The sequence below is a fragment of the Staurois parvus genome, unplaced genomic scaffold, assembly GCF_062004578.1.
Source record: "Staurois parvus isolate SC_StPar_1 unplaced genomic scaffold, SC_StPar_1.0 ptg000155l, whole genome shotgun sequence".
In the NCBI taxonomy this organism is placed as follows: Eukaryota; Metazoa; Chordata; class Amphibia; order Anura; family Ranidae; genus Staurois; species Staurois parvus.
In genome coordinates this window covers 6,015,456-6,041,752 of record NW_028317951.1, presented here as the reverse complement: position 1 = coordinate 6,041,752, position 26,297 = coordinate 6,015,456, and positions in this window count along the sequence as shown.

Here is a 26,297-nt window from a genome sequence, read left to right as displayed (position 1 = left end):
GGCAGGGCACAGGACAAAGCACTAGGGACAAAATGTATGTGAAATGGTTTGATACACTAATGTTTTACTATGTTATTTTAGTGATTTTAGTGAATGTCACTTTTTGTCATTTTCAAATTTTCCGCCATTCCATCCCCCGTATGTCCTGATGCTCTCAGGGGACGGAACCCAGATGACAGATGCCGGCATAAGCTGGATTACATTGCCGGGGACACTGCAGGAGGGACATCGCGGGAGCGCAGGACAAGGTAAGTGATGAAGGGATCGCGGAGCAGCACCACATGGTAAGCCCGAGTGTAGCTCGGGGTTACCGCTTGTGGTACTGAAACTTTACCCCGAGCTACACTCGGGAATACCTCCAGGGAGGCTACAACAGTATCCTAGTCATTTTTATCTACCTTCATTCTGTAGAGTACTTTACAAGATATAACAGGAGATTGTGTGGTTTTTAAAGCTGTCCAAAAACAGAATATTTAAAAATATGTATTCACAAACTGCACCCTTTGAATAGTCTTAACATTGGTTTGGTATGAATGTCAGACATCTGATCAAACGCTTACTGTGCTGAGGACCCCATAGGCTGTAAATACAGCATTTAAAGGGGGAAGAGGGCAAACGCCAGAATATTTTTCATTTTATCTATACCATTCTGCTTTGTGAAGTTTAATTGGAAAATGAAGAAAAGTAGAAAAATACCAAGTTTATATAACAATTCATCCTGGCTATACCAATGAACATTGAACTATTGAAAAGCTTTCAGCACCAGTCTGCCCCTAATTGCAGTATTCACTGGTAACAGAGTTTATTTAAAATGAAGCAAACTGCAACAATTAGCAAGCTTGCACCTAGTTGCGAAAATGTCTTGAATTTTAGCGTGTTTGTTCATGCTACACAGAAACCTAATAGCTTTTGCACTTCTGATATTAGGGTATTTTTGTTTTCATTCTCATTGAACCTTGTAACATGTATAACAAGCAGTGCCTCTGATCTACTTAGCTTTGAGGGTGTGCACATCCACCACCCATTACGCAACTTGTTCACCATTCAGGGTGTGGAAGGGATGTCTGATAAAACAGTGATCCAACAGATATGCTGAAAGGAGTGGTACTACTGGAAAATCCTGTAGCTTTAGAATTTATCTGCCAGCATATTATATGCCCCTGGCTTCAGGTCAGCAGACGGTTGAGCTGAAATGGATAAAATGAGCAAGTTGTCTGTCACTAACAAGGTCTCTCACTTAAAATGTAATTTTTCTTATCTCCATATATAAGATGACATGCACAATGAGTCATGAAAATAGTAATAATTTGTCCATCTGTATAGGAATGCTTAAAGGGAATTTATAGATCTTTCTTTTATGAGAAGTGCATTGATTTTCAGGTATTAGGAGTTATAGAGCTGACCTAGTACAGATTTCAAATTGGAACAGCAAAATACATTATAAGACATTTTGTACATTGTGTGCAGAAGGTTTTAAGTTTAGAACAGTACAATGTAGAAAGTAGCCCAGATTCAGAGTTTTGCTTTATTTAGCTCAGTGCTTTCTTTGCAATGGTTTACATTTCTTTGTCTTAGAACTAACACAGTAAATTGCATTAGTCCTATTAGAATTTTTGTTGTCTGTATTCATCTGGACAACAGCAAATATATTTCTGAAATTACACGGTGAGTACTGAATAATACATTACAGAATGTACTCTCCCTATTGTGATTGCTTGATGTGGCTAATAGTGTTACATATAATAGCATCTTAAAGGGCAAGTTCACTTGTTATATAAATAATGTGCTTCATTATCCTTTACCTATAACCAACTTTCCCAAGGGTAATAAAGACCTCAGATGTAGATAATATTGGCCACAATCTTTCTCCAGGTCATCACAAGTTTCTAGGGTTTAGTATCACTCTTTTTTAGTGGTAGAACCGTTTTCTGTAATAGGGAAAAAAATTAAAGCGTGTGTTACATTCCACCTGCCATGGCCACTTCTCTGCCCCTCCCTGCACAGCCAGACATTTCTGGTACCAGCACATCTTGTAGGTAACAGTGACAAATTGAAAAGATTTTATAACTGGTGCTATAAATCTTCTCCCCATACGGTGTGTATGTGGCAGGCGCAGCACCCTTTGGTGCCTAGTGCGCTGTGGCATTAGAAAAATTATGCAATTGTTGTTTCTTTGTTTGATTAGACTGACTTTACTCTGTAATTCCTCCAATGCCGCTCTATGGATGCAGTAGGTTTAAAGAGCACACTGAATACTTTAGTTAACTTCTTTAATAACTTCAATCTTCTTCATATAACACTGCTTACAATGGCTTATTTCTTTCATATTACAATGGTTTAATTCGTATTACATTGGGATGATTCGATAGCTTATCTCGATAGGTTCAATAGATTTGATAAATTCATTCTGTATATTTCGATAGATTGATAAATTCACTTGGATTTATAACTTCGTTAGATTACTCTACAGTGACTTGATTCGTAAGTTTGGTGGAACTACAAGTAAACACATACAACAGTTTTACATACAGATCTACCTGCATTACTAAACAACAGAGGAACACACAAGTTCATTAAATACCTATTTGGCCTTCTCTGCTTCCATAAAGCTTTTCTGATTGGAACTTTGTCTGTTTCCTCCTCTGTCTGGTGAGCATGTGTCTCTAGAAAATCCTAGCAGGGAGTTTTACACAGGCACAAATGTGAAACTGGCTGGGATTGGTTAAGGCTCTGTACAGTGTGAGGCTGTCTGTGATTGGCTCATCTTTAACTCTTAAAGGCATATTTTCCTTTTCTGCTTCTACTAACACAATTAATATATAAATGTCATATAATAATCAAAGACATAAATTACAGCAATGATTCTGCTTTTGGCTTTAACATATGCACATATATACTGTACTGAGGTTATTGGCAGGTTTGGTATACACATATATGTGAACCATATTAACAACCTAGGACTGGTCTTAGCTGGCCAGCTACAGTGTACAGGTTCCAAATACATGCTAATTGTCTGGTTTGGGAAGCTTAAAGCAAACCTCTGGGATATAGAGGCTGACGTTGTTGTTTTTAAAAATGTCAGTCATTCCAATTCAGCACTTTCTAAATGCTTAACCTAAAAAAACATAAAACAGGAGTTCTGACTTCTCTCTGGCTTTCCTGATTTGCATGCCTGCTCTACTTAGAAAATACTGAAGCCAGGGAGTGCCAGGAAAGCTGATCGCATGGCCAGGGAAGCCCAACGCAAATGGTGTGAACAAGCCCTCATGTTTTTCACAGTACTGGTTTCCTGCAAGTGTGCATTCACACCTGAGAATGCAACCAACACCGAAAACATATGAGAACCCCAGGAGTTCCCAGCGACTAGCTGCAGGGGACAGCCCCATTGACAGCAATGGCAGACTGCCGGCTCCTGCAGCTAATCATGGCCGCTCACATGTAATCACTTAACACCCCGGTCACATCAAAGCCGATTTTGAAATTGTGCGACTTGCAGTAAAGTCGCACAATTTCAAAATCAGTGATCTGCCGATTTCCTTGCAATTTGCAAGACATTTGACACAGATGTCTATGCAAATCGCAACAAAAGTAGTGCATGTGCTACTTTAGAAATCGGTGCAGCTCCGACCAAGTCAGAACTGCACCGATATGACAGCTGTAATCGTAGACAATAGGGTGCGACTTGGCATGAGATTTTCAAGTCACCTGGAATGCAAATTGCATGCCAAATCGCACCCAATGTGACCGGGGGCTTAGAAGTAATCACATGCAATGATAAGCCCTGGACTCAGACAGCCTGCACCACCATGATGAAGCATCCATGCTGCTCAGCTGCTACTCATCATATATGACAGTTCTCCACTGTTTAGAAACAATTAAGGAGATATAACATTTAGCAGCTGCAGCAGAACTGCTTGTTTTCAAACATTAGCCAGGGGTTTGGGCTTGTGAAATGGCCAGATATGGCCACTATGTTTTATCAGTTTTTTAAACTGCAAACAAACTGGGTCCACCTCAGGTTCCTAATCCCTACTCAGCAGTTGTAAAGAAGGATGGCTGTGACATACAGAGCTTCATCTAGTGGTTAAGCTACTGTAGCTCTACCCCCAAAGGATCAGTTTGGTAAATTGGGTTGTCTGTTCTGCACCTCAACTCCAAGAACACCCTCAGCCCCTCTGACACACCTGGTTGAATGAAAGTTACTGCAAGTACTATAAGTACAAGAGTATACATAGTTACATAGTTAGTCTGGCTGAAAAAAGACAAACGTCCATCCAGTTCAACCATTAAAAAAAATAAAAAGTTATAATCCTACACCCATAGCTGATCCAGAGGAAGGCAAACAACCCAGCAAAGCATACATACTGTATAGATACAGTACCTTTAAATCAGCTGTGAATTAGCACCAGGAAATAGATGCAAGGCCGATAAGTGGTAAATGAACTCAATGTATTGGTACAGGTTAGAGTAAAATGATGGTGTGAGCATCACTGAACACACACAAGGTAGGTTCAGACACAGTCCACTAGACAGTTACACAGAGTAATCACTATGCCAAGGTAACTTAGAATATACAGGGTGATTGAAAAGTAACTCCCTATTTTAAACTAGTTATACATTTTTTATATGAAGTTACTTTTTTCTCAATTCTTTAATGTATGTTCCTTAATCTATGACAATTAAATCTGCGATACCATGAATTCCGAAAGGTATCTCACTATGCTGCAAGATGAAATCTGGCCAGTTGTCAATACCTGGGAGAATATTGAAGACTTGATTTTTATGCAAGATGGTGTTCCTCCACATTTTGCTATTATTGTTCCTGAATGGCTGAATGAACATTTTCCTGGGAGATGGTTGGGTCGACGTGGTCCGCATGAGTGGCCGGCAAGAAGCCCTGATTTAACACCCTGCAACTTTTTTCTTTGGTTTCGTAGAGTAAACTTGTTCCTTCAACCAACCCCAAAGACTTTAGAAGAACTTGAAGGGCGACTACGAGAAGATATTTCTGCCATCTCACAAGAGTTCCTGCGAAGAACAGTTGATGAGATTCCTGAGCGGCTTCAGAAGCTGCAGGCGAATGCTGGTGCACATACATAATTTTAAATAAAACTCCATGTTATGTGTGTTCTTCTCATATTCATTTTTTGTAAAAATAATGATTAAAAAATAACTTATAAGATTTTTAAAATAAGAAGTTACTTTTCAATCACCCTGTAGTTATGTACCACTAGACTGGAATCAATTGAGAAATCAGCAAAGTTAGCAATAAACAGTGCATATAACCATTAACTGCAATGTAAATAATAATAATACTATAATTAGTCTAGAGTGCACTATAAGACAATGGCTGGGATATGATGCAATGTCCTCTGAGAGGTGCCTCTTAGCCTAAGCAATAGATGAAGGTCTCTGTGCAACAGCTGCAAAGGGACAGTCTTTAGTCCTAACTCTTCAGCTTGCTAGCACTGGGGCCCAATTGTATAGCAGTTGCACATGAGAATAATCCCAGTCAAGCCTGAGGGCAACAACAAAGCTACTAGGTTCTCAAAAGGCTCACTATCTCTAGCAGCAGATATTAAATCCCCACAGCAGCAGTTTACCAGTCCCAGTAATACTGGTCGCACACATTAGTCCACTCTCTGCTCTGCACACAGGTGACTCTAGTTGTCAGCATACCTAAACTCAGGGTCCTGCTTAGGCTGCATTATGCCATTTAGTGATAAATCAATAAATATAAATGAATTCTTAGTGATATAATAACAATAATAATATGTATGTCTTAAAATACACTTTAATACCAAAATGAATATGCCACACTAGTAGTATCAATAGTGCAAACATTTCTAAGAAAGTGCTTTAAATAGTGCTTAGAAAAGTGCTGGAAATCATATAAAAATATTAAACTAATAGAATCATCAAAAAAAGTCCACTTTGTGCTTGCAATCTCGCTGTGCAAAAATAAATAAATGTGACGTGAAGATCTTGCTGTGCTGAGAAATATATATGTGTTCACCTCACATATAGCCAAACTGTTAAGTAAGGTTAATAATGCTTTTTTGTCCTATATGGACCAAATGGTATTTTCCATGCTGAGATGTCTCCTGGATCTGACGGATAGACCGTACTGCCACCCTTCTCACACTGGGGATCTCCCAAACTCCTTCCTGGCCGCACTATGCCTCAGTGGATGGCAGGGGTGGACTGACCATTTGGAAACTCGGGCACTGCCCAAGGGCCTGGGGTCAGTAGGGGGCCCCATGAGATGCTCCTGGTACCTTTTTCATAGGCTTTTTTGAGTTTGGGCAAGGACACAGGGGCCCCATGATCCCCTATTGCCCGGGGGCCCCATGAGTTGTCAGTCTGCCCCTGGTGGATGGATAAGGTATTCCTCTCCTCGTCCTGCAGGATTCTATGTACTGGCTCCACCTCTCTGTGTGTTATTATGTCATGCAAAAGAATGTATACATCGTGCCTTATCCTTTTTCTAAAGTGCTTTTATTAAACTGAAACAATGCGCACTCACATGTACAAAAACCATAAATAGCTCTTAAAATGCCTCAAAAATGTGCCCAAGCACACTGTCAGTACTCGCCGTGAATCCGAAGTGGCATCGTGACGTCACAGCCCCTCCCCTATGCGTTACGCCACTGGGTCACGTGGCTTCATCAGGGGGAATCGATTAATTATTATGCTCTGTTTATATTTTACTCTGCTGTAAGTTAAAAGAAAAGGTTCCAACTGCCCATACCTGCAAGTGCCAGTGGAATGGGAAACTAGGTGCTGTAAATATGAATAAAAAACTGAGTGCTTCAACTATTTACTCTGTTTTTCAAGGTATGTGTTCTAGATGTTCCAATGCAGATTGGGCAAACTTTCTCTTTCAGCCTGGCCTCCCCCAGCCCCAGTATGCCATATACAGCTTTAATTTCTGTTAGTGTGACATCAGGAAGCTGAGAATGTAAGAACCATGAGTGGACACGTAAAAATCATGTGTAATCAAGGCTGAAGCCAAGTATGCCATACCACAATGGAATCATATAGGAACTCTTACAATTTGTTTGTATTAAAGGCACAGTTTGTACTGAAAACTGCATTGGGAAGAAATCATAATGAAGAAAGAAAAGATGCAACAATTTTTAGAAGCAAAAGGAAACTTCATTAGCATGCTAAAACAACATGCAGAACAGAACTAATGAGCTGAATCATTCAAATCATTTGGTGTCAAAGGAATCAAATAGACAATGATCCTCCTACACAACAGGAATGTCAAACTGAAGATGTCCCATAGATTTCTTTTATATTCTGAAAACAGGATGCTTTCTGGTACACAGAACATATTTATAACAATTCACTGGCATGCAAACCTGAAACAAAGAGGAACTGGGACAGAACAGTGGCTTAATGGTTAGCACTTCCGCCTGGCAGTACTAGGGTCGTTGGTCTGAATACCAACCACAGCACCACCTGCCTGGAGCTTGCATGTTCTCCCTGTGCCTGCTTGGGTTTCCTCTGTGCCTGCGCTGGTTTCCTCCCACACTCCAAAGAGATGCTGGTAGGTTAATTGGTTCTTGTCTAAACTGGCCCTAGTATGTGTATGTATGAATGTGAGTTAGGGACCTTAGATTGTACGCACCTTGAGGTTTAGGGACTGATGTGAATGTACAATATATATGTAAAGTGCTGCGTAAATATACAATATACAGACTAATCTAGGATACTATTCTAAATACGTCATTGTGTCTTTTGAAGGTGAAAGCGAGGGATGTAGATATATAGGCAGGGCCTGCGGTACCCAACCTGGGAGAGATCACATACAGCCCGGGAAGTTGTATAATATTTTGTATATTGCAATACGATTAAAAGAAGTATTTGCAGATACAAACTATAGGTGCTGTTACTCAAGTAGCTCAGTGGGCTCCATTCACAGAAGAAGATCGCGTGTGATATTTAGATGTCAGGACACTTTTTACCTAAATATCACATGCGATCCTGAAACTGTCAATATTGAATGAAAATAGTATCAAAAATTGCACACATATATGCTATATGGTCAAAAGTATTGGGCCGCCTGCCTTTACACGCACATGAACTTTAATGGCATCCCAGTCTTAGTTCATAGGGTTCAATATTGAGTTGGCCCGCCCTTTGCAGCTATAACAGCTTCAACTCTTCTGGGAAGGCTGTCCACAAGGTTTAGGAGTGTATATGGGAATGTTTGACCATTCTTCCTGAAGTGCATTTGTGAGGTCAGGCACTGATGTCGGATGAGAAGGCTTGGCTCGCAGTCTCCGCTCTAATTCATCCCAAAGGTGTTCTATCGAGTTGAGGTCAGGGCTCTGTGCAGGCCAGTCACATTCCTCCACCCCAATCTCGCTCATCCATGTCTTTATGGACCTTGCTTTGTGCACTGGTGCGCAGTCATGTTGGGACAGGAAGGAGCCATCCCCAAACTGTTTCCACAAAGTTGGGAGCATGAAATTGTCCAAAATGTCTTGGTATGCTGATGCCTTAAGAATTCCCTTCACTAGAACTAAGGTGCCAAGCCCAATTCCTTAAAAACAACCCCACACCATAATCCCCCCTCCACCAAACTTGGCACAATGCAGTCAGGCAAGTACCAATCTCCTGGCAAACCGAGTCCATCAAATTGCCAGACAAAGAAGCATGATAGGTCACTCCAGAGAACACATCTCCACTGCCCTAGAGTCCAGTGGTGGTGTGCTTTACACCACTGCATCTGACACTTTGCATTGCACTTGGTGATGTAAGGCTTGGATGCAGCTGCTCAACCATGGAAACTCATCCTATGAATCTCTCTAAGCACTGTTGTTGCATGAAGTTTGGAGGTCTTTAGCTATTGACTCTGCAGACAGTTGGCGACTTCTGCGCACTGTGCTCTTCACCATGTGCTGACCCCGCTCTGTCATTTTACGTGGCCTACCACTTCATGGCTGAGTTGCTGTTGTTCCCAGTTGCTTCCACTTTGTTATAATATCACTAACAGTTGAGTGTGGAATATTTAGTAGCAAGGAAATTTCATGGATGGACTTATTGCACAGGTGGCAACCTATCACGGTACCACACTTGAATTCACTGAGCTCCTGAGAGCGACCCATTCTTTCACAAATGTTTGTAGAAGCAGTCTGCATGCCTAGGTGCTTGATTTTATACACCTGTGGCCATGGAGGTGATTGGAACACCTGAATCCAATGATTTGGAGGGCTGCCCCAATACTTTTGGCATTAAAGTGTATAATTAACCTTTTTCCACCAAAAAAAAGACAACATTGTATTGGATATTTTTATGTGTGTGATTTTTTTATACTATTTTCATTTAATATTTGACATATAGAAAGATATTTTTTATTTACTTAATGTAACTTAGTTGTTTTTGATACACCATGTGTGTCCTGTGAAAGCATCTTCCCTTTGGTATTTTAGTCACTTTTTTGTTTTTGTATTGTATTAATATATATGCTGCAGGGACCACACTGACTTAGGCGTTCCATTTTTTTCATCAGTTCAGTCACTTTTTTCCCAAGAAAAAACTAATCAGTTCACATCAGTTTTGCATTAGTTCACGTCAGTTTTTCATCAGTTCACATCAGTTTTTCAGCAGTTTACATCCCTTTTTCATCAGTTTACATCAGTTTTTCATCCTTTTTTCATCAGTTTATATCTGTTTTTTTGTCCGTTTTTCATTTGTTTACATCCATTTTTCATCCGTTTACACAGGCACAGTTTTGCAGCAGTATATTGCTCAGGCATGGCACAGTATTGCAGCAGCATATTACTCAGCAATGGCACAGTATTACAGCAGTTTATTACTCAGCAACAGCACAGTATTGCAGCAGCATATTACTCAGCAACGGCGCAGTATTGCAGCAGTTTATTACTCAGCAATGGCACAGTATTGCAGCAGCATATTACTCTGCAGTGGGGCAGTATTGTAGCAGCATATTACTCTGCAGTGGCACAGTATTGCAGCAGTTTATTAGTCAGCAACAGCACAGTATTGCAGCAGCATATTACTCAGCAACGGAACAGTATTGCAGCAGCATATTACTCTGCAGTGGCGCAGTATAGCAGCAGCATATTACTCTGCAGTGGTCCAGTATTGCAGCAGCATATTACTCTGCAGTGGCCCAGTATTGCAGCAGCATATTACTCAGCAATGGCACAGTATTACAGCAGTTTATTACTCAGCAACAGCACAGTATTCCAGCAGCATATTACTCTGCAGTGGCACAGTATTGCAGCAGCATATTACTCTGCAGTGACGCAGTATTGCAGTAGCATATTACTCAGCAATGGCACAGTATTGCAGCAGCATATTACTCAGCAATGGCACAGTATTGCAGCAGCATATTACTCTGCAGTGGCGCAGTATTGCAGCAGCATATTACTCTGCAGTGGGGCAGTATTGCAGCAGCATATTACTCAGCAATGGCACAGTATTGCAGCAGCATATTACTCAGCAATGGCACAGTATTGCAGCAGCATATTACTCTGCAGTGGTGCAGTATTGCAGCAGCATATTACTCTGCAGTGGGGCAGTATTGCAGCAGCATATAACTCTGCAGTGGCGCAGTATTGCAGCAGCATATTACTCTGCAGTGGGGCAGTATTGCAGCAGCATATTACTCAGCAATGACACAGTATTGCAGCAGCATATTACTCAGCAATGGCACAGTATTGCAGAAGTTTATTACTCAGCAATGGCACAGTATTGCAACAGCATATTACTCAGCAATGACACAGTATTGCAGCAGCATATTACTCAGCAATGGCACAGTATTGCAGAAGTTTATTACTCAGCAATGGCACAGTATTGCAGCAGCATATTACTCAGCAATGGCACAGTATTGCAGAAGTTTATTACTCAGCAATGGCACAGTATTGCAGCAGCATATTACTCAGCAATGGCACAGTATTGCAGCAGCATATTACTCTGCAGTGGCGCAGTATTGCAGCAGTACATCACTCAGTAATGCACAGTATTCCATAATGGCAGTATTCCAGGCTTAACCTTTTTACCAGGGGATGGTAAGCTGCAATAAATAGTAGTGACACCCTATGTTACTTCCCTACCGCTCTATAGCCGAATGACAGCTACAGCGCGGTTGTCTTGTTCTGGGACAACATCCATAAACGTCATTCCAAAACACACCCTCTGCGTGCCCCCTACGGTCACAGCTGATCAGGGATACGGTAAACAACCAATCACAGCCACCTTTTACCATGTGATCAGCTGTGTCCAATGACACAGCAGATCACCAAGTAAATACAGTTGTCGGTTAATCGACTGCACTTTCCTCAAGCTGTCACAGCATGAGGAAAGTACTGGCGATAACCGGCAATTGTCAGAGAAGTGATCAGCACTAATGATCAGTGCCCTGATGAGCAGTACCGCCCACTTGTGTTACCCACCTTTGCCCATCAGTGCTACCCACCTGTGCCCTGCAGTGCCACCCACCTGTGCCCAGCAGTGCCTAGCAGTGCCACCCATCAGTGCTGCCCAGCAGTGCCACCCATCAGTGCTGCCCAGGAGTGCCACCCATCAGTGCTGCCCAGCAGTGCTGAATCATCAGTGCTTCTTGTCAATGCCCATCAGTGCTGCCTATCAGTGCCCATCAGTGTTGCCTATCAGTGCCCATCAGTGCTGCCTCATTAACGCAAATCAATGGAGAAAAGTTACCTGTTTGCAAAATTTTATAACAGAAAAAGAAAAACTTTTTTTTTTTCATTTTTTGCTCTTTTTTTTATAGAACACCCATTGGCAATTAACCCTTTCAATACCGTGCAATTTTACACCTTCCTGCCCAGGCCATTTTTCAGGTTTCAGCGCTCTCACATTTTGAATGACAATTGCGCGGTCATACAACACTGTACCCAAACTAAAATTTTATCATTTTCTTCACACAACTAGAGCTTTCTTTTGGTGGTATTTAATCACCGCTGGGGTTTTTATTTTTTGCTAAATTAACAAAAAAAGACCAAAAATTTTGAAAAAAAAACACATTTTTCTTTGTTTCTGTTATAAAAGTTTACAAATAAATAATTGTTCTTCATAAATTTAGGCCGAGATGTATTCTGCTACATGTCTTTGATGAAAATAACCCAAATTAGGATGTATTTTTTAGTTTGTAGGAAAGTTATAGAGTTCACAAACTATGGTATAGATCTGAAAATTGATCAATCCTGAAGTACTGACAGCCAGTCTAATTTCTTGAGGTCCAAGAATGTCAGAATAGTACAGATATCCCCAAATGACCCCTTTTTGCAGAGTAGACAGTCCGACGTACTTCATAAGAGGCATGGCGAGTTTTTTGAAGTTGTATTTTTTTGTCATAATTTTTCGGAAAATGAAAAAATTAAAAAAATTATTTTCACAATTTTTTTTTTTACATACTGTCACCAGTGCAGTACAGCGTCATCATATAACTGGCATGGCGGTGAACAGGGACACTGACTGGTGACAGTATGAAAAAAATATATATATTTTTTTTTTTTAATTTTTTTATTATATTTAATTTTTTATTACATTTTTAATTTTTTTTAAGATTTATTTTCATATTTTACTATGACCAAAGTAGTACAATGTTACCATAGTAACATTGTACTACTTTGGGGAAGTGATCAGTATTTATTTTTTTTTTTACACAATTTGCTTATAGCAAAGAATTACTTTGCTATAAGTAAGCATTTACCTGAATGAAATCGATTCATTCAGCTTTTTTTTTTTTCTGTGCTTAGCTGTGATTTGGTCACAGCTAATCACATGACATGTGCATGTGATTAGCTGTGACCATTCACAGCTCAGCACTAGTATACAATAGATGGCATCATGAATGAAGCCATCCATTGTATACAACTGTCATGTGACCTGCTGTGATTGGTCACAGCAGGTCACATGGTACCAGCAACGGGAGCCGGTACTCGGATCTGTCATCGGCCGTGTCCGAGGTGCACGGCCGGTGACAGATCGCACTGCTGCGCCGCTCTGCATTAGCGCAAACTGCGCATGTGCGGGAGCACGCCAAATGGCGTGCACCCAGAGTGCAGAGGCACATTTGAAGCCGCCAAACGGCCGTTGGCCAGGGCGGCTAATGGTTAAATACCACCACAAAAAAGCTCTATTTGTGTGAAAAAGATTATAAGCATTTCATATGGGTACAATGTTGCATGACAGCTCTGGAAGCTGAAAATTGCCCTGGGCAGGAAAGGGGTATAAGTGTCCAGTAGGCAAGTGGTTAAGAAATCCCCAATTGTTGATCTGGGTATAGGAATGCCTGTGGAGAACAAGAATGGCACAGGCACCCTAGTCCCATACCAAGATGACAGAGATCATCAGCAGTTGTAATGTCCAATCAGATGGCTGAAACCTCTGTGACAACTAAGGAATCTTACAAGGAACAAATAGCCTCTAAAGATTCCTCTCTATCTGTATAGTGGTACAGTGCCACCTACTGAATGAAGGCCAAATTGTATCTGCCTGCAGATGCCTTCTGTTTTACAATGGATTTATTATGTTCCACCCTGGGTTAGTTGAGGAACAGTTGGTGCTCTTTAGCCCTAAGTAAGCCCAACTTAGCATATCCTGTCTGGTTATTCTGTCTCAATGGTCCCCAACAGGTGAAGAGGTAGCCTGAATCCAAAGTTGGGATGAGCCATGAAAGGGAGGGAAGCTTGGAGTGAAACTTTTCTATTGTAGTAGTCAACAGTTGAGTGGTTTCATGTGTCAGCAATGTTTGTTTAGTGACAAACTCTCTCATGAACTGTCATTTCTGTGGATAAATCATTCTTCAATTTTCATGGTAAGCAGCAGGCAGTCATCATATTCAAAGTATAAAATTATGAAACTTCTTTAGAAGGCAGATGTATTCAGGCAAACTGTTGTCCCATGAGAATGGATAGTGTTGATAAGGATCCTTACAGGCTAGCAGTGTTAAACCCTACAAACTAAAAATACATGTTTAGTCTTTGGTCACACCAAATCCGACTTTGAAATCGCACAATTTCAAAGTCGGATATCAGTGTGACTTCAGCTGCGACCTGGAATACTTCTGTTCAACGTCATGCACAGATATCTATGCAAGTCGCACCTGAAACGTAGTGCATGAAGTCTTCAAAATCGATGCAACTCCGACCGAGTCAGAATCGCACTGGTATGACCGCTTCCATTGCGGACAATAGGGTGTGACTTGTCATGTGATTTGAAGTGATGCTAAACATTAATTTTAAAAAAAATGTAAATAAAGATGTTATACATACTGTACTTGGTCTGTACAACGATATTGCACAGAGCAGACCCTTACCACCTCTTTGGCAGCTCCCTGCTGGTGCTGTCCACTCCTTCTTCCTCCAGGTCTCTTCTTATAAAGACGGGTGTTAAGGGTACACAAGTGCAGGCATGCACCTGAGCAGGGGCGGACTGACCATTCGAGCACTCGGGCACTGCCCGAGGGCCCAGGGTCAGTAGTGGGCCCCATAAAATGCCCCTGGTACCTTTTATAGGCTTTTTTGGGTGTGTTTTGAGTTTGGGCAAGGACACAGGAGCCCCATGATCCCCAATTGCCCGGGGCCCCATGAGTTGTCAGTCCGCCCCTGCACCTGAGCCAGGCTGTGTCCATAGACACACATAGCATGATTAGCCATGCTGCCACTGCCAGTGTCTCCTGTGAGACCAGGAAGTGAGAGGAGTGGTCCTGCAGCCGGGACAGCACTAGAATGGTGACAGGTGACTACTGTATTTAGGGATGGGGGTTGGTAGGATGGTTTTTAAAGAGTTTTTTTACCTTAATGCAGAGAATGCATTAAGGTAAAAAGAAAATGGCTTTAGAACCATTTTAACCGGTTCTGCGCTGCCCTATAGCAGAAATACTGCTACAGGGCGGCACAGATCCGCAAAATCACGTATATATGCGTGATTTTGCAGTTCCGGGTAGGGGACCTCAGCTGTTGGGTGTCAGTCACAGGGTCATGGCCTGTGATTACTCGCCGGAACACAGTGATCACTGAGTGTCTCCGACGGGGGAGAGACCTGTATGTAAACAATAGAGATCTCTCCCCTGTCAGCTCCTGTGCACTGCTTTGTATGGTTCTGCTATGCAGAGTCATACAAAGCAACGTGCTTACAGTGAAAAGCACTCACACAGCATACTGTGCAACAGCACACAACACACAGTTAACTCTTTGATCTCCCCACATGTTAACCCCTTCCTGCCCAGTGCCATTAATACAGTGCCGATGCTTTTTATTAGCACCGATCACTGTAGTCAGTTTCCCCCAGTGTCAGAATGCACGCCACAGTCCTGCTATAAGATGCTGATTGCTGCCATTACTAGTATAAAAAAATTTTAAATTTCATTATCTATACCGCCATTTGTAAACGCTATAACTTTCACAATTCATTTACACGTATTGCAAATTTTTTTTTTAACAAAGACATGTGGCAGAATACCACCAAAAGAAAGCAATATTTGTGGGGAAAAAAAGGACATAAATTTCATTTGGATGTAGCATTGCATGACCGTGCAATTGTCAGTTATTGTATTGCAAAAAATGGCCTGGACAGGAAGGCGGGTAAATCCTCTGGAGGGCAAATGGTTAAGGATCAGGGGCGGACTGACCATTTGTAGACACGGGCACTGCCTGAGGGCCTGGGGTCAGTAGGGGGCCCCATGAGATGCTCCTGGTACCTTTTTCATAGGCTTTTTTGAGTTTGGGCTAGGACATAGGGGCCCCATGATTCCCTATTGCCCGGGGGCCCCATGAGTTGTCAGTCCGCCCCTGTTAAGGATATAAGCTTACTCAGATTTCATGGAGATTAAAAATTCAGCTGACAGAGAACTTAAAAATAGTACACTGTGACATAGGTTTGACACATAAATAAATTATGTGAATTCCGATGTACATTTATAATCAATTAATCTCCAAACCTGTTTGAGCAAAATACTTGGAACAAACTAAGCGATTAAGTAAACAGATTAAATTTAAATATAAACCTAAGAAAGAGGATTTAGGAGATTGCTGGCTCTGATGCTAAAACTGTTGTTGCCTTGTTTTGACAACATTGTACTTTTGCCATTTCATGGTAGCAAAATGGTTAGCATTGTTGCCTTGCAGCTTGACCATTTCCAGATTGCATTATGGGGAAGGACACTGTAGGGATTATTTGCTAAAGCTGGAGAGTGTAAAATCTGGTGCAGATCTGCACAGAAACCAATCAGACTCCAGGTTTTATTGCCAAAGTTGAATTGAACAAACTGAAGTTAGAGGCTGACTGACTGCTATGCACAGCTGCACCATTTTCTGAGTGCTTCAGTTTTATTAAATCCCCCCCAATATACTTGTTCAAATTGTTATTGCCTGCTCTTCCTGAGATAAGTAGTGTCTGGCAACTACTCCATTCTACATAACCTAGATGTCTAAGCCAAGCTGAACATTAATGTTTAATTAATGTTAAATTAATAAGAGGCAACAAGCAGCAATACCTGAAGGTGGTTGAATCATGCCTGTATGACCACCCTCTTAAATCGATGGCAGAATTAAACTTTTACTAACTAACTTGTGTAGGTAAGATGTAATACTTATTTTCAGACTGCTTCGGTCTGGTCATGAGATTTGGCTCCCCTGTTCATTTTGCAAGGGAATTTTCTTTAGTGCTTAGTGAATGACGTGATGTTCTGCTGACTTCCATCATCCAATCATGTGCAAGAAAATGTGCAGTTTCTTTTCCATTGTACACAATTGGGTAATCATTGCAAAGTGAAAGTTCACCACATTTACTTAGTTCTGGGGCAAGTTCTCTTGCAAAGTGAACAGCCGACTTGCCTTTAGTAAATGAGCATGGAAAGGGCATGTACATGGCAAACAAAATACAATTTATAGTATGTTTAGTATTTATTATAATTATTATTATTATTATACATGATTTATATAGTGCCAACAGTTTGCTCAGCACTTTACAATATAAAGGGAGACAATACAGCAACAATACAGTTCAATACCAGAGGGTAAGGAGGGACCTGCACCTTGGAGCTTACAATCTAAGAGGGAGGGACTGGTGGTACAAAAGGTAACAACTGTGGGGGATGAACTGATGGGAGGAATAGAAGATTCTGTTATTAGCTGAAGGCGGGATAGGCTTCCCTGAAGAGAGAGGTTTTCAAAGAATGCCTAAAAGTGGGCAGAGTAGGAGATAGTCGGATAGATTGGGGTAGAGAATTCCAGAGGTTGGGGGAGGTTCTGGAGAAGTCCTGGAGATGAGCACGGGAGGAGGAGACAAGGGAGCTAGAGAGCAGGAGGTCGTAGGAGGAGCGGAGAAGACAGCTTGGGTGATATTTGGAGACAAGATTGGTGATGTAATTTGGGGCAGAGTTGTAAATAACTTTATATGTTTTTCTTAATGTTTTGAATTTTATTCATTGGGCAATGGGAAGGCAGTGGAGGGATTGGCAGAGAGGGATGGCAGATATGGAATGGTTAGTAAGGTGGATGAGTCTGGCAGCAACATTCATGATAGACTGAAGAGGGGATAGCCCGCGTTGAGGTAGGCCAATGAGGAGGGAGTTACAATAGTCAAGGTGAGAGATAACAAGGGAGTGAATAAGTTGCTTAGTAGTTTCAGAGGTTAAGAACGGGCGTATCTTGGAGATGTTGTGGAGGTGAAGTCTACAAGATTTGGACAGTGATTGGATTTGGGGCTGAAAGAACAGATGGGAGTCCAGGATTACATCTAGTTCCCTGACATAAGGGGAGGGACTGATGGTTGTATTATTGATCTTGATGGAGAAGTCAGGGGAGGGGGCATGGGCTGGAGGGAATAGTATGATCTCTGTTTTGGAAAGATTTAGTTTGAGGAAGTGGAGTGACATCCATGCTGATATGTCACATAGTAGGTTAGTAATGCGAGAGGAGACTGAAGGGGTGAGGTGAGGAGTAGAAAGATAGATTTGTGTGCCATCAGCATAGAGATGGTACCTAAAGCCATGTGAGTTTATCAAGTGCCCAAGGGAGGAGGTGTAGATGGAGAAGAGAAGGGGTCCAAGGACAGAACTTTGAGGGACCCCTACAGAAAGAGGAAGTGGAGAGGAGGAGACAGAGTTATAGGTAACGCTGAAGGAGCAATAGGTAGGAGGAGAACCAGGAGAGAGCAGAGTATCGGAGGCCAAGAGAGGGGAGTTTGTTTTGAGGGAATGGTCAACAGTAACAAAAGCCACAGAGAGGTCAAGTAGTAAGAATATGGAGTAGTGGCCATTGGTTTTAGCAGTTAGTAAATCATTAGTGAGTTTTAGTTGGGCAGTTTCAGTGGAGTGGAGTGAGCGAAAGCCAAACTGCAAAGGGTCAAAAAGGTTGTTGTCAGTGAGGTAGGAGCTCAGGCAATTGTAGACTAAGAGTTTAGAGGTAAACGGGAGCAGGGAGATGGGTCTTAAATTGTTCAGGTTGGTGGGGTCCAGCGAGGGCTTTTTAAGTATGGGAGTGATGTGTGCATGCTTTAGAGGGGAGGGGAAGGCACCATTAGAGAGGGAGAGATTGAAGATGTGAGTGAGGGAGCATAGGACAGAAGAAGAGGGTGACCGTAGTGGTTGAGAGGGGACAGGATCCAGGAGGCATGTGGTGAGATAGGCTTCTGGGAAAACTTTAGTGACCTCTTCAATAGTAGTAAGGTCAAAAAAGGAAAGTGTTGAGGGAGGTTTAGTATAAGGTATGCTAAGTGGGATAGATGTCTGAGTAGTGGAGATGCCCCTACGAATTGCATCAATCTTGTTTTTGAAATTATTTGCAATCTCATAAGCAGTGAGTGAGTTACAGGGTGGAGGTGGAGGTAGAGAAAGCAGAAAGTTATAAGTAGAGAAGAGACGACAAGGACTGGATGACAAAGTATTAATTAAAGTGACAAAGTAGGCTTGTTTGGCAGCATGGAGGGAGGCATTGTATGCTAAGAAAGTAGATTTATATAGGGTGAATGCTTGCTGAGATTTGGTTTTGCGCCACAATCGCTCCAGTGTACGACTATGTCGTTTAAGATTTCTGGTGTCATCAGTCTGCCAAGGTTGTAATGGTCGGTAATGGCCTGATACTTCGTGTAGTTAGAGGAGCAAGTGAGTCTAGTGTGCATGTAAGCGAATTGTTGTAGACAGCAGTGGCCAGGTCAGGGCAGGACAGGGGAGAGATTCTGTCATAGAGGCGGTTAGTTGCAGAGTGGAAAAGAGAAGGGTTTAAGTTGTGACGGTTTCTGCAGGTAATTGTTTGCTGCCTGGAGCAATAGGTGTTTGAAGATGAGGACACTGTAAAGGTGATGAGATTGTGATCAGAGAGAGGAAAGGGGGTGATTGGGAGGTTGTAGGGAGTGCAAAGATGGGAGAAAACAAGGTCTAATGTATTCCCATCAGAGTGAGTGGAGGACTGTATACACTGTGTTAAGGCAAAAAATGAGGTTAGGTTAAAGAGTTGGGATGTAGCTGGGTTGTTCACATTAATAGGGATGTTAAAATCTCCAAGAATGATAGTGGGCATTTTAGAGGAGAGAAAGTAGGGTAGCCAAGCACAGAAGTCATCAAGAAAGCACAACACCAGTCCAGGAAGCCAGTAGATCACTGCAATCCTCAGAGAAATGGGAGAAAACAGCTGAATGCAGCGAGTCTCGAAAGAAGAGAAGGATAGAGAGGGAGGATTAGGGAGGACTTGAAAGGTGCTCAGAGGGGATAGAAGCAAACCAACTCCACCACCTTTCCGATTACTGGATCTGGGTGAGTGGGTCCAGAGAAGGCCTCCATGGGAAAGTGCTGTAAGAGAAGCAGAATCTGATACTTGAAGTCACATTTCTGTAATTGCTAGTAGGTTAAGGGAGCGGGAGACAAAAAGGTCATGGACAGAGGTGAGCTTATTATAGACAGAGTAGGCATTCCAGAGCGCACATGAAAAAGGGAGGGTGATTTATAGGAGCACGGAGATTGAGATTAAATTGGATTGTGGATATCCCCGTTGGAAGGAAGTTGCCTGGTGTGGGGGTGAGATACTGGAGGACCAGTGTGCGGGGAGATTTCCTCAGAGATTAGGAGAAGAAGGAGGGTGAGGAAAGTAAGATGGGAGTGGGATGTATATGAGTGCATATGCCTTCCTCTCCCGGTGTTTGGGTCAGCAGGTGTTTCACAGCACCAGCAAAATAAACAAATTACACTTTCTAACAATTTGCCTTAACCGCTTCCCTGCTGCTCTCTAGCAGAAATACTGCTACAGGGTGGCAGGGCTGTGCAAAATCAGGTATATACACGTGATTTTGTATTTCCCTACGCGTGCCTCCATTGGCAGCTACAGCTGTCAATCACCGGGTCACATCTGGAGATTACCCGCCGGCACCTGCCGATCGCAGAGTATCATTGATGGGGGAGAGGTCTGTATGTAAACAATATAGATCTCTCCCCTGTCAGCTCCAGCATGCTTTTTTGTATTGCTCTGCATAGCAGAGCAATACAAAGCAGCATGCCTCCCACACAGCACACAGTACACAGAACACACACAGTAAAACACATACACAGCACACAGTAAAACACACACGGCACACACAGTTAACCCTTTGATCACCCCACATGTTAACCCCTTCCTGCCCAGTGTCATTAGTACAGTGCAAGTGCTTTTTATTAGCACTGATCACTGTATTAGTGTCACTGGGGATGTCAGTGACAGTTAGTCAGTTTCCCCCAGTGTCAGAATGCCTACCGCAGTCCCACAGTCCCGCTATAAGTCACTGATCACCGCCATTACTAGTATTAAAAAACTAAAATTTCATTATATATACCTCCATTTGTAGACGCTATAACTTTCACGTAAACCAATTTGTTTACACGTAGTGGAATTTTTTTTAGCAAAAACATGTAGCAGAATACATTTTGACCTAAATTCTTGACAAAATTAGATTTTTTTAATTTTTTCACTGGATATGTTTTATAGCAAAAATATTGTTTTTTTTTTCAAAATTGATGGCTTTTTATTGTTTATAGCATAAAAAATAAAAAACACAGAAGCAATCAAATACGACCGAAAGAAAGCTCCATTTGTGGGGAAAAAAGGACATAAATTTAATTTGGATGCAGTGTTGCATGAACACACAATTGTCAATTAAAATATAGCGCTGTATCGCAAAAAATGGCCTGGTCAGGAATGGGAGTAAATCTTCTGGAGGGCAAGTGGTTAAAAACAGAGGGTTTGGTGGAACAACATTTGCATTTAGCAGCTTTTATGTTCTGAAGTATAAACTCCACAGAGCTTTCCTACACCCATGTGCCATGTACAATCACCAATACAATGAATGCCTGTATGTGGCTGTGCTCAGGTAAACGTCGATTGCAGCATTTACCCGCAGTGTTTATCCCCAAACGTGCCATTTTCAGAACTTCACCACCACCACCTCAATCACCTCACCCTGTTCTCTTCCACACCACCACCTTCAGAAATTTGACACACCCGCAGATGGGCCACAGGTCTCTGACAGGTATTTGAAACTTAGCAAAGCCCTGTGATGCATTTGCAAACATGCAGGGGGGTTTCTGTACATGCGCACCTATGCCGCCGCCAGATGGGCACAGTAATGGTCCATGGCATCTATGTGCATGCTCAGAAGTTCCCTGTATGTGCATGGACATGCCAGGGACATATCAGCAAGTCTGATGTGTGCTTAATCATGGAGCATACTATATGCACATGTGCACACTGCCTCCAGGGATAGGTGTGATGTGACAATCCCAAGAGGCAGCAGGGCCTGGCCCAGGCCAGAATCAAGAAGTGCTGCCTTGCAGCAAATAAAGGTACTACCCCATGCAAATATCATTGAAACTTTTCCCCATTGATGTAAGATGGGATGTAAAAGGGATGAACTCAAAAGTTGTTGAAATTGGCTTAGTTTTAGCCTAATGACTTGCCCGTTTTATAGACTAGGGTTTTTTGGCTTTTTCCCTTAATATTCAGTAAGGACACATTCACACTTTCTTTGTTCCCCACATTAACAGGCAGTGAAGAGGTGCTGTATCCCCTCCTCACTGCCTGCTTCAACCCCTTGAACCCCACACCAGTATCTCGCTATTGCATGCATTGCACTTGGTTGTGGTGTGCTTGCAGAGTGGACTCATTTGCTTGAATGGGCCGTGTTCCCATAAAGCAACAAGGTGTATAATTCTTCCTGTGACCTCAAAGCAAAGCATCATGGCAGCGGCATGTAAAAACCCCCGGCTGCTGCCCTTGCACCTGTAGTGAGCAGCGGTTGGGGGTGGTAAAAGTGCAATTCACCCATGGTATTTTACCACCCTCCCAACCACTAGTGTGAACGTGCCCAAAAGGTATACTGTCAATTGCAGAAGAACCACTGATTCCAGCACTGCCCAGATACCACTTTGTATAACCCAGTGTTTCTCAACTCCAGTTCTCATGGACCCCCAACAGGTCATGTTTTCAGGATTTCCATTATTTTGGACAGGTGATTTGATCAGTTTCACTGCCTTAGTAATTACCACAGCTGTTTCATCTGAGGGAAATCCTGAAAACATGACCTGTTGGGGGTCCATGAGGACTGGAGTTGAGAAACACTGGTATAACCCAACAATTGCTGTAGCAAACTTCCAGAGTTTCAGCGTTTGTAATGCAGCTAACCCTTTCTGCTTCAGATGAAACTGACACTGTGGTTGTTGAGTGCAAATACATTCACTAATAATTAAGAAAGGTTTGGTTGAAACCAAATAGCAAAAGATAAATTAAAACCTATTAAATCTATACAGTAAACAATTGATGAGTATGGTTGAATTAAGCAGAGTTCAAAATAAAAAACAAAACTTGTTTTTATCCCATATCTCTGTACACAGGCATAACTAGAACCTTCAGGGCCCTTTTGCAATAAACCATGAGGAGCCCCCCTTCCATATGAGCCCAGAGCCCTTCCCACTGATTCCGTGGCCCTTTACTCACATCATGGGGCCCTTTACAGAATGAAAGGACAGGAATAGCTCTGTAGAGAGCTACCAGTTCAGTGATCAGTCCATTCAGAAACCAACGGGGCCAATAAGTGAAATTTTTACCAGCTCCTTTCCTGCTCTCTTTTCCTGACAAATCCCCTTAGCAGCAGGTGGAAGAGTGGAGGGGGATACCGGTAGTATTGCAGGGGTTCGGTTGGGAGCCAGGGGAGTACAAAGGGGTCTGGGACCAGCAGGAGCGGGATAGGAGGGGATTGCATATAGAGGAACCAATCCCCTCCTTTTTCCTCCTTCAGCCTCTGCCTGTGGGAGGAACAAGAGAAGAAGCAGGCTTTCAGGAAAAGGGAGGGCATTGGTTCCTCTATATGCCGCCCCTGTGGCCCCACCTATGGAGGTGTACAGGAGAGCGGCATGGGCTCCCTGGAGCATGGGGGTTGAGTCGCAGTTGTGAACCCTGTACTTATGCACTTGTTTCTTTATAAATCCAATTGTCCTCACACCTCCAAAAATGGACAAAGATTTGGATAATATACTGTATGTTAGCCTATCCTAATGCAATTAACCAGGCAGTTGCAAAATTAAACCCTATAGATACATGTAAAATCACAAAGAGAGGTTAAAGTTCTGCATAGATAGGTCAGAGAAATACAGAGGTCACAGCTATACACATTCATGGACATCAATAGCCTTACCAATGAATGCACATGAAATTTGAAATGTCAGAGACAATTTTAGGATATACTGTTACTCTTTTAGTTTTATTTTTCATTCTCTAGATGTTTATTCCTTGCAAAGAAAGTATGAGGGTTTTAAAATATTGATGATTTTTCTTTGTTTTCTAGGTGAATAACAAGAAAATGTCTCGAGCAACAGAATTTGAAAGCTCTCTCTCTCTCTCTAGTAATACGTCATTAATGTTTGGAATTGACATTTGCAGACACAGCAGAATGACACAGAGACATCACTTATTTTATATTATAGGATGGGCCTTGTCAAATACTCTTTGTAAGTACCTATTTAGGTAATCAGAACATCTCCATATGTTAGATTTTGTTTGCAACTTGAAAGCTGAAGCTCTTCCATGCCTTTGTCCTTTGTGTCCTTGTCTTCTGCTACACTGAGTTTCCATACATTCCAACTCAAACAGACATTTTGGGTTTTTTCATAAATAAACTGAAGGCTGGAGGTTAAAAGCTAATTATACAAGCTAGCTATTAAACTGGATATGTCATTCCTGTTGTTTACAGTCAAAAAGATCATGACAAGGACAGTTTAAGATTTATTGTTAAGAAGTCATGGTTAAATTCTTGGGGGTTAGGATATCAGGTTAGTGTCTCATAATTATTTTTGGAAATATATATAAATTTTACTCAGGAGGAAAGCAAGAAATTAACAGCATTAAGACTATTCCACAGATATTTGAAGTGGATATACCCAATTATGTTTGTATATTTCTTGAAGCAGGAAGCCACCTAGTCTACCTTTTATATTTACTGACAAAAGCTTCTTCAACTGCCATTGTACAAAAGGATAAATCTGTACTAAGCACCTAATATAGTCTAATATTTTATTTCATAAAATAATATATAAAAAAAAAAGTACAATGTATTGTCCAGCTTCACAATCTGCTGAAAAGACTTTGGAGCTGGATTATAGGGTCAAACCGATCATCTACTCTTCCGTTATGGAAAAATAACTACCAGCTAAAGGTTGCTTGTTAACATGTTGCTCAATTTTGCTAAATTTTTAGACAACACCCTGTTATAATCTGTTATCACAATAAAAATGAGTACCGTTTGAGGTTCCATTTGGGTGTGGTGGTAAATTTAAAATCTCCAGTAACAGGAACGCATTTTTATCTCTAGTTTCTGCATCATATTGCACATACTATAAATTGTTTCTGGAGACTAGTACGTGCTTATTTTTTTTTCTCCAACTTCACTTCCACAACTAAAGTTGAGAGCCACACTTTAGTACAAAATCAATCTGCTATATTATATTCTAATTTGTTAATCTTTTGCAATATTGAATGATCTCCTCTACATCATCATCTGTAGGCTAGAGAGGGGTTTGACTCGGCAATGAGCAACCCCTGGCGTGGGTGAAAAGGTTGGTTCCTAAGATAGGTTAAAATGTAAATGCAAGTTTAGATTTAGAGAAATGTAACATAATTACAGGATCCACTTATAACGTATTCTGTCAGTAATGATATACTGTATAATACATGTCTGCATATTTGTTCAAATACATTATGCCAATTACTGCAGTGCATAAGTTGATATTCCTAGCTGGTAATAAAGCTTACAAAGAACTACAAGTAATTAGGCCGATTACATAAGCATGTAACAATGATGCAGACAGACTTGACGGAATGCTGTATTTATGTGTTTGTGTACTAAAGGTTTTTTCCCCCAGGAATTTTATCACATAGAAGGAATATTGGGTTTTAAAGTGGACAGAAAGAGGAACATTACCTTTGGGCCCCCAGTTCTTCCTTGCTGCCATAAATACAAACATGGCAGTTCCACTTTTAAATATTTACCTTTCTAAGAATGGGATCCATAGAGTCTGATGAAGCCACTTCCACACTGTACCTGCTGCCTCAAAACCATGGCAAAAGGAAGGCTTTGCAGGAATCAAACCTCTTGGCAACAGTATACATATATATATGGCTCCCGTCTTGAGAAAGATGGACTGAGCTTCATCGAAATTAAAATAAAAACACTGCTGTTTTTGTTCTTCCTACTATGCAAGACCCGTGAGTGCCTCTAAACTAGTTTTGGATATATATGGATTTCTTTGTGGGTGAGCACCTGGGCATTTACTTCAAACATAGAGTGTCACTGCTGCCCTTGGAACTATACATGGCCCCCAATATCTGTCCAGATACAAATATCAACAATTTCAGCATCAGCTTGCAGTGGTGCATGTTGTTGTGAATTTTAATTAAAATAGGGGAAAGGTCTGCTTTAAGCATGCTAAAATTAAACCCCTCCTTACAGTTGTCCAAATGCTTTTTCACTATGAACTTATTTTATTTTTCTTTTATTCCCTACATTACTATTTAGTCCAGTTTTCCCGCTGTCCACCATTAATATGACCTCTATTTTGGTGAAATATTTCCTTTGTTTCATTTATTAAGACCCATAGTTCTTACTTACGTCTTTTTTTTTCAACTGAGAGACACAGGTCCAACTGTGTGTCTTTGGCCTTGTGTACTGTTTCCTCACATAACCCAGTGGTAAAGGATTATCTTCTTTTACTGTGTCCCTCAATGGACTTCAAGAAAAAGAACAAAAATCTTATTTTCCCTACCATGTACTTCTAAGGA